The sequence below is a fragment of the Ptychodera flava genome, chromosome 3, assembly GCF_041260155.1.
Source record: "Ptychodera flava strain L36383 chromosome 3, AS_Pfla_20210202, whole genome shotgun sequence".
NCBI lineage: Eukaryota > Metazoa > Hemichordata > Enteropneusta > Ptychoderidae > Ptychodera > Ptychodera flava.
Window position 1 is genome coordinate 43030861 of NC_091930.1, and position 6708 is coordinate 43037568.

The following is a 6708-nucleotide window of genomic DNA, read 5'->3' on the forward strand; positions in this document are numbered from 1 at the left end:
TATATTTAGATTAAAGACTAATTTGTAATAATTGACATGGTTTTTAAAATGTTATATTCTAAAAACAACAGGGTAAATGAGCAGAAGCCTGCCGGAACTGGCGTGATCGTAAGGAAAGGAAACATTAGAGTTTAAAAATATATAAGCCTTTAAACAGTCCGGGTCAGCTCCAAAATTGGAGACTCATTATGATAATGTATTCCGGCATTCAGCCAATCATCGACCAGATTACATCATTAATAAAGTACGGGTCACGCTGTGTCACAAATACCCACCAAGTGTGATCGGCAGTTTTGGGCCGCTTATTAAGCCCCTGTCTTGTGAATTTCGACGAATTTCGACAGTCAACATAATCCACGTGTTCTGCAGAAGGTCATGTCCAACAAGGAGTCCGATTAGTGAACAAATATTCGAAATATTGACGATTCATTTCTCCCCCAAGTTTATCGATTTCGCTCAAGTACCGAAAATCATTTTGTGGATGTTCGTCATCTCTATTAGAAATACTGTTATAAAGGTTATTTGTGTAGGTACGCGTATAACATTTTGCAAGAAAGAAGAGCAATGTCAGAGCTTTAGAACGATACCTGTTTTGTAGTTGTCAAACGCAGACTAAAAATGGTACGCGATTTTGAAAATGTGTTGACAGAGTGGCCACACAACTGTTCCCCATACGGTAGAATTTGTATCGCTGCCATCTCCGACACAAATGAGGTATTCTGAACGATTTGTGTAGGTACACGATTTATATTTCGCAGGACTTCAAGCCAGAGTCTAGGAATCACAGCGATATATGGGGTTTGGTTGTCTTAGCCAGAATAAAACTGGTACGCGATTTTGAAATTGTGTTTTGACAGAGTGGCCACCACAACTGTTCGACATTATGACAGAATACGGCGCGGGAGTTCGACACAGTATGGCGTACGTAACGAAGGACGCATGTGGAGGTTGCCAGGAAATGCAATTTTTACTGATGGCGCGCTGGCCGCTGATTGGCTAATGAGAGGGGAAAATATTATGGTATAGCGCTCCAATTTGGAGCTGACCCGGACTGTTAAAAATATTGTTGTTCTTCTCTCTCTGACGCAAATAGCAGTCTTTTGGGCATCTATAAGTAAACTTTGTCGTAGCTATAGTGTTTCACATCTGCTGTGCCTAAAATAGTATTTCCTGGCGAAGTAGAAGTAGTATAGCCTTCGGATGTTTACAAGATACCAGTTGCTTATTAATAATTTGTCTCGGTTGTCAATGCTCATTTACATAAGGTTTAGGCGTAAGGAATTTGGAAGTTGCACTGCAGTGCAAATACCGATGCGCTCCGGTGCAAGTGAATATGTAAAATAGGCGACACTTTTTATTACAGCATTTCAAACATAGGTTGTGCTTTTATTTCGTACTCTTGTGTCAGTCCTAAAAATAACTGCATAGAGAAATACGATTCCGAATATTAGGTATATTATATCATAAAGAAGTAAACGTGCTCTTAAATAAAATTGTTCAATATTTATATGGTGACAAGAAAGTGAATAGTGAAATCATCACGTGCATATAACTCACCTTTCGAAGCAGTTATGACGTTGGAGGCGTTCCCACAGTGATCCATTTGTTTATCTCGAAGATATCCCGGAATGCAATGACCATTTGCGCATCTGAAATCATCCTTGTTTTGGCACTTACCATCTTTATCTGAATGGGAAATAAAACAATTGTTTACTTAAACTATTTTCTCCATTGTTAGTTTGTCGTTACGGCATTTAAGTATTTTTTAAACTTGTTATTGACGCTTAGAGATATGTGTTAAAATATATAATATTATATTTCCAACAATATCATCTAGGTGGTGGTATAACAGTACATGTTGCCAATTGGGTTAAGCTTAAAAACATTTTGTTTGGATTATTGTATTTTATTGATAATATCGATGGAGCAAAATAGATTAACAAAGTGATAGCAAGCATTTAACTCGTCCACTTATGTGAGACTGGGGATTGAGACGGGAGTCTTTGAAATGTTCAACCCTTTCTGAAATTAGATGCAGGCTGTATTGAACTCTGAAAACATTGTCCAGTTGAAAGCTAACCTGCTATTTTACATATAAATCTCTTCACTGTGTCTTCAAATCTGCATTTCAATACCCGGTGGCGTAATTAAACAAAATTATATACCTGACTTGTGGAGCAGCGTGTATATCGCCTCAAACCCCTTTTCCGTCTCGCTGGCCTCGCTGACGTGCATCTCGAGTGTCACCCTTCCGCTCATGAGGTAGTCCTTCCCATAATTCCCTCGGCAAAGTACGTCGACTAGCTTGCCATTGCTTTTGATTTTGATTTTCTCACGCATATTGTCACAGTTAGTCACGATACCTGTGTTTGAATGTTTACTGTTAGTATGATTGTTCTGTTTATATACACGATTGTAACTAAGTTGGGATAATTGGATTTTCATATTTTGCAAATTTTTCAAAAGTTTTAGGTGCCATATAGCTGAATGTTGCAATATTACAAATTACTAGTGTGTAATATAAAAAGAAAGTAGATTAGATGAGATTTTTAGATTCAATCGACATTAGGTTTTAGGGGTTTTTGAACAAAATATTTGATAAAGGTATAAAGATATGAAAATACAACAAATGGCAGGGTAACTTGAATCTGGCCACACGATACGGTACACTGTATAATGGGCAATGAACTTTATACAGCAAGCCTATATTCTATTCTTGCCGGCTATATATTACGGGATTAAGCCGTACAACAAATGACAGTGAAATTTCAAACATTCGTACGAAGTTCGTAGTTACTCTAGATAAAGTCCATTATCCAAGATAGTGTTGTTTTTTTCTTCGTCATCAAATCCTGTAATTTACTAATACGCAGCGGTACCTGAATGAAAGTCCTTCGAATCCGATGGCGACGGGATCGTGTCCTTCAACCAACAGTTGCCTTGTCTGGTGTCATAGCCGTATGACTTGCAGTTTTTATCAGCCTGGCAGACGTGGCAGCATTCTTCAGCGCTGGCAACCACCTCAGCTTCACCATCATTTATATCTGATCCGTCTCGAGCTGTGAATTCTTCGATGTTACATGCAGCATCTACGTGGCAACCACATACAGACGAGCGATTCAAAACCCATCGCCAAATTCTTAAAGCAGCGCACGAATAATCTCTAATACACGCAGAGGTCAGTGTAGGAAATAAAATGTTAAAGGGCAGAAATACACGATCGCTTTTATTTCGAATATGTTTCAGTACATTGGTAACTACATCGCTGCAACAGGACGGCAGCATTGTTATGACGGTACAATTTACGAAATATGTCTATCGTCGCGCTAGAATTGCTTTGTACACTATAAGACTCTACAATGGCAAAGATTGCTAAAAGTTACCTTCAATCTTTTCATTTGTCAGGTGAACGTTCTTGAAATTCAGATATATCTCGCTGTATACTTTATCCTGTCGTATCGTAAGTTCGTACACTCCACGCGACAGTGGGGCGCTGTCACGATAGCCCCAATGGGAATACAGTGTGCCTCCCCTTGCTCGTGTCTCGTCATCTTCTTTTGCTGTTCGTATCAGAAATGTTATGAATGTGAAAACAGGCAATATTTGACATCAGCAATGTAGATTGGTTCACTGAGAGAGAGAGAGAGAGAGAGAGAGAGAGAGAGAGAGAGAGAGAGAGAGAGAGAGACAGACAGACAGACAGACAGACAGACAGACAGACAGACAGACGCAGAGCGACAGAGACAGACATAGAGACAGACAGACAGACATTTCCATGCCTACATAAAGCATGCACAGCCAACTGAAAAGCGATCTAGTATTCTTGATTACTTCTTTTGTTGGTCACAATTTTGTCTCTACAAGTCATGAAGCACAGCAAGACCATCCGACCGACGCTCACCTGTATAGTCTGTTCTTGTCGATGAGGGCGTGCCATCGTCATCAATTGGTGTTGCGGTGAGGTGGAAACCACCGTCGACGACAGATCCGTCAGAGCGAAACTCAATGAAAAGTCTGGGACCGCTCGTGAGGATTGTCTCCGGCGTCTGGTTTCACAATAATTGTCAATAATCGGACTTAGGGTATCACCTCCGTCGAAGATGTCAACATAATCTTTCTTACATTCGTGCGAGTTTCCAATGCAAACTTAGAAAACTTCACCTTTACGAGTAAAGGGAAAATGAATATATATATATATATATATATATATATATATATATATATATATATATATATATATATATATATATATATATATATATATATATTATATATATATATATATACACACACACACACATATATATATATATATATATATATATATATATATATATATATATATATATATATATATATATATATATTATAATATATATATATATATATATATATATATATGTCACTTCAACTACCTGTCCTGAGATCATATTTGCAAGTAGAATAATGTTATACATATTGAACCTATTGTATAATACTTGGAAGCTCTGATTCCCGAGAGAGATATGATGTCCGTACACTACTACAATAAAGGCATTCAGTATTTCAGCGTGTTCAAGCTTGAACAAGTACACCTGCGCAAGCGCAGCTACATGAATGACATCACAGCATTTAATACCTACCTCAATGAGTTTACCTGGCTCAGATTCAAGACGGTATGAGCACTTTTTGTAGAGAGGATAATGCTGTGGGTAGAAAGGTGACATGATATCCGTCGCTTCTGTCATGAACTGTTGGTAATCGCAGTCCACTGTGAAAAACATAAAGCAATCTTCAAATGTAAACCCAGACGTACATAAAGTGAAAAAGATTTATAACACAATAACATATATTTTTGAATAAATCGGTTGACTGTACAGCTTCAACAAGATGAATAAGCACCACTATAGCGTCACTTAAAGAGAGGCATATTGACGTTAGAAGTCGACGCTCTTTAGAAATCTTGGAATCATTCATATGTTAAAAACCCCTTTTGTACACATTCAACCTCCAATAATAGACACGTCAATATAAGCATGGTTTTCGTGTGCCATGTAGCCAGTCGTGGTTATAAGTGTGATTGAAGGCATAAAGCAAACATCTATGTCCTGAAGGACAATACTGTTCAATATAGACACACTTCTTGACATAACCTCCATAACGTATAAATTTCCACCCTTCCGTTTTACGGAGAATTTTTTCGAGTCATCAAAATTTGACATTTCAAGTTGACTTGTAACGCGCTTACCGTACCTACCCCATTTCATAAAGTAACGAAACTAAACGACGTGAATTTTGAATGTCCTTACCGTCATGGCAGTCTGTGCCTACAAAGCCGGCTACGCAATCGCATCTGTACGAAGTGTTGTTGTCGAACACACACGTTCCGCCATTTTCACAGGGCTGGGAGAGACATGGATCAAAGCCTGTTGAACAGTAAGTTACAGAAACTTAAACGTTTCATGAAATACTATCGCGTACTGGGTATTAAAGAGGGAAAGTCACTAAGTATTTTAGTCCTTCATATAACTAACATCTACTCAGATACTAAGATCTTTCTAGATAAGTCTTAAAGTACGAACACGGTCCACTCCTTACTGCGTACAAACAGAAAGACAGTACTTTATTGTTGATCGGTGTTTCTGTCTGTAATAATATCGTCAGTCTTCAACTCTCTGAACGAGTCAACGTACAGTCAACACTGTTCAAATGTGCCAGAAGGAGCTTGAAGCCACACATTTTTTTTCTGAATATATGACTCGGTATAATCTTGTAATTGTAGTCCACATCAATTTCTGTGCGGAAGACTTCATAAATTTGCGTTGCGTTGGCAGTGATATGTAGGCCTAACAGCGTAATATAAGAGACTGGCGACGTTTGAACTTATCTCATGCCTTTACCTGTCACAGGCACTTGTTCGCTGGATCGACTTGACCATGCCAGCGCGCATAAGATAAGTAAGCCGAATACTGCTTTCATCTCGTCAGGCTTTGGATCTTGAAACTGAATTTATGAGATGGAAGAATGGTGAGAAGAGGAAGAAGGGCCATCTTATATTTTACCACAATTATACGGAAACTGACGACAATAACGAGGGGCTCAGAGCCATGAAATAAAATGTATGCAATACACAGATGTATGTAATATTGAAAGTACATTCGTAAAGGCGGAATTACTGCGAAAAATACCTAACAAAATGACTTATAAAACGCAAGAAGGGATCTGAGTTTGAAGGAAGTAACATAGAAATAAGATTTTCATCGGAACTTAGAAATTGAACATGTTGAGTCGTGTAGTTTGAGATTTCCAAAGAAGATAACAAATAATGCATGCATGTTTATGGCGACAATATTCGGCACCAATAGTGCTCCTATTGTTCATAGTTTTGAACATGAACACAAGCTTCCTACTAGTGTTGCAAAAATTTGACCATCAGAAAAAATATGTTACCGGGTGTGTCATTTCCGTGACTAATTACAACATTTGCATGACAATCAAAATTCATTGCCTTCTTATTGAACCCCTCCATGAGCGAAAGTTAGGGTGTGTGAAAACCCAACATGACAAATTATAATTCGAACACACCGTGAACCAATTGATATGTTGCTGAAATAAGTTACCATTAGTTACCAAGCTGTGAAACGCTGACTTCGCACCGTGCATGTAAATAGCTTGCACAGCATTTCCGTCGCATACAGCTTGTGGAAAACTGCGCAGAGAAATCGAAAT

At 38.3% G+C, this 6708-nt stretch overlaps 1 long non-coding RNA gene across 1 annotated transcript; it reads right to left on the minus strand.

Annotated features, from left to right (window-relative positions):
* Nucleotides 1–4622: 4622 nt before the first annotated feature.
* On the minus strand, nucleotides 4623–5993 carry LOC139130093 (uncharacterized). Its single transcript, XR_011551780.1, has 3 exons — nucleotides 5880–5993; nucleotides 5289–5405; nucleotides 4623–4750 (listed from the first exon to the last, which is right to left on the minus strand). It is a non-coding gene; the product is annotated as an uncharacterized lncRNA (long non-coding RNA).
* Between the last annotated feature and the right edge of the window lie 715 nt (nucleotides 5994–6708).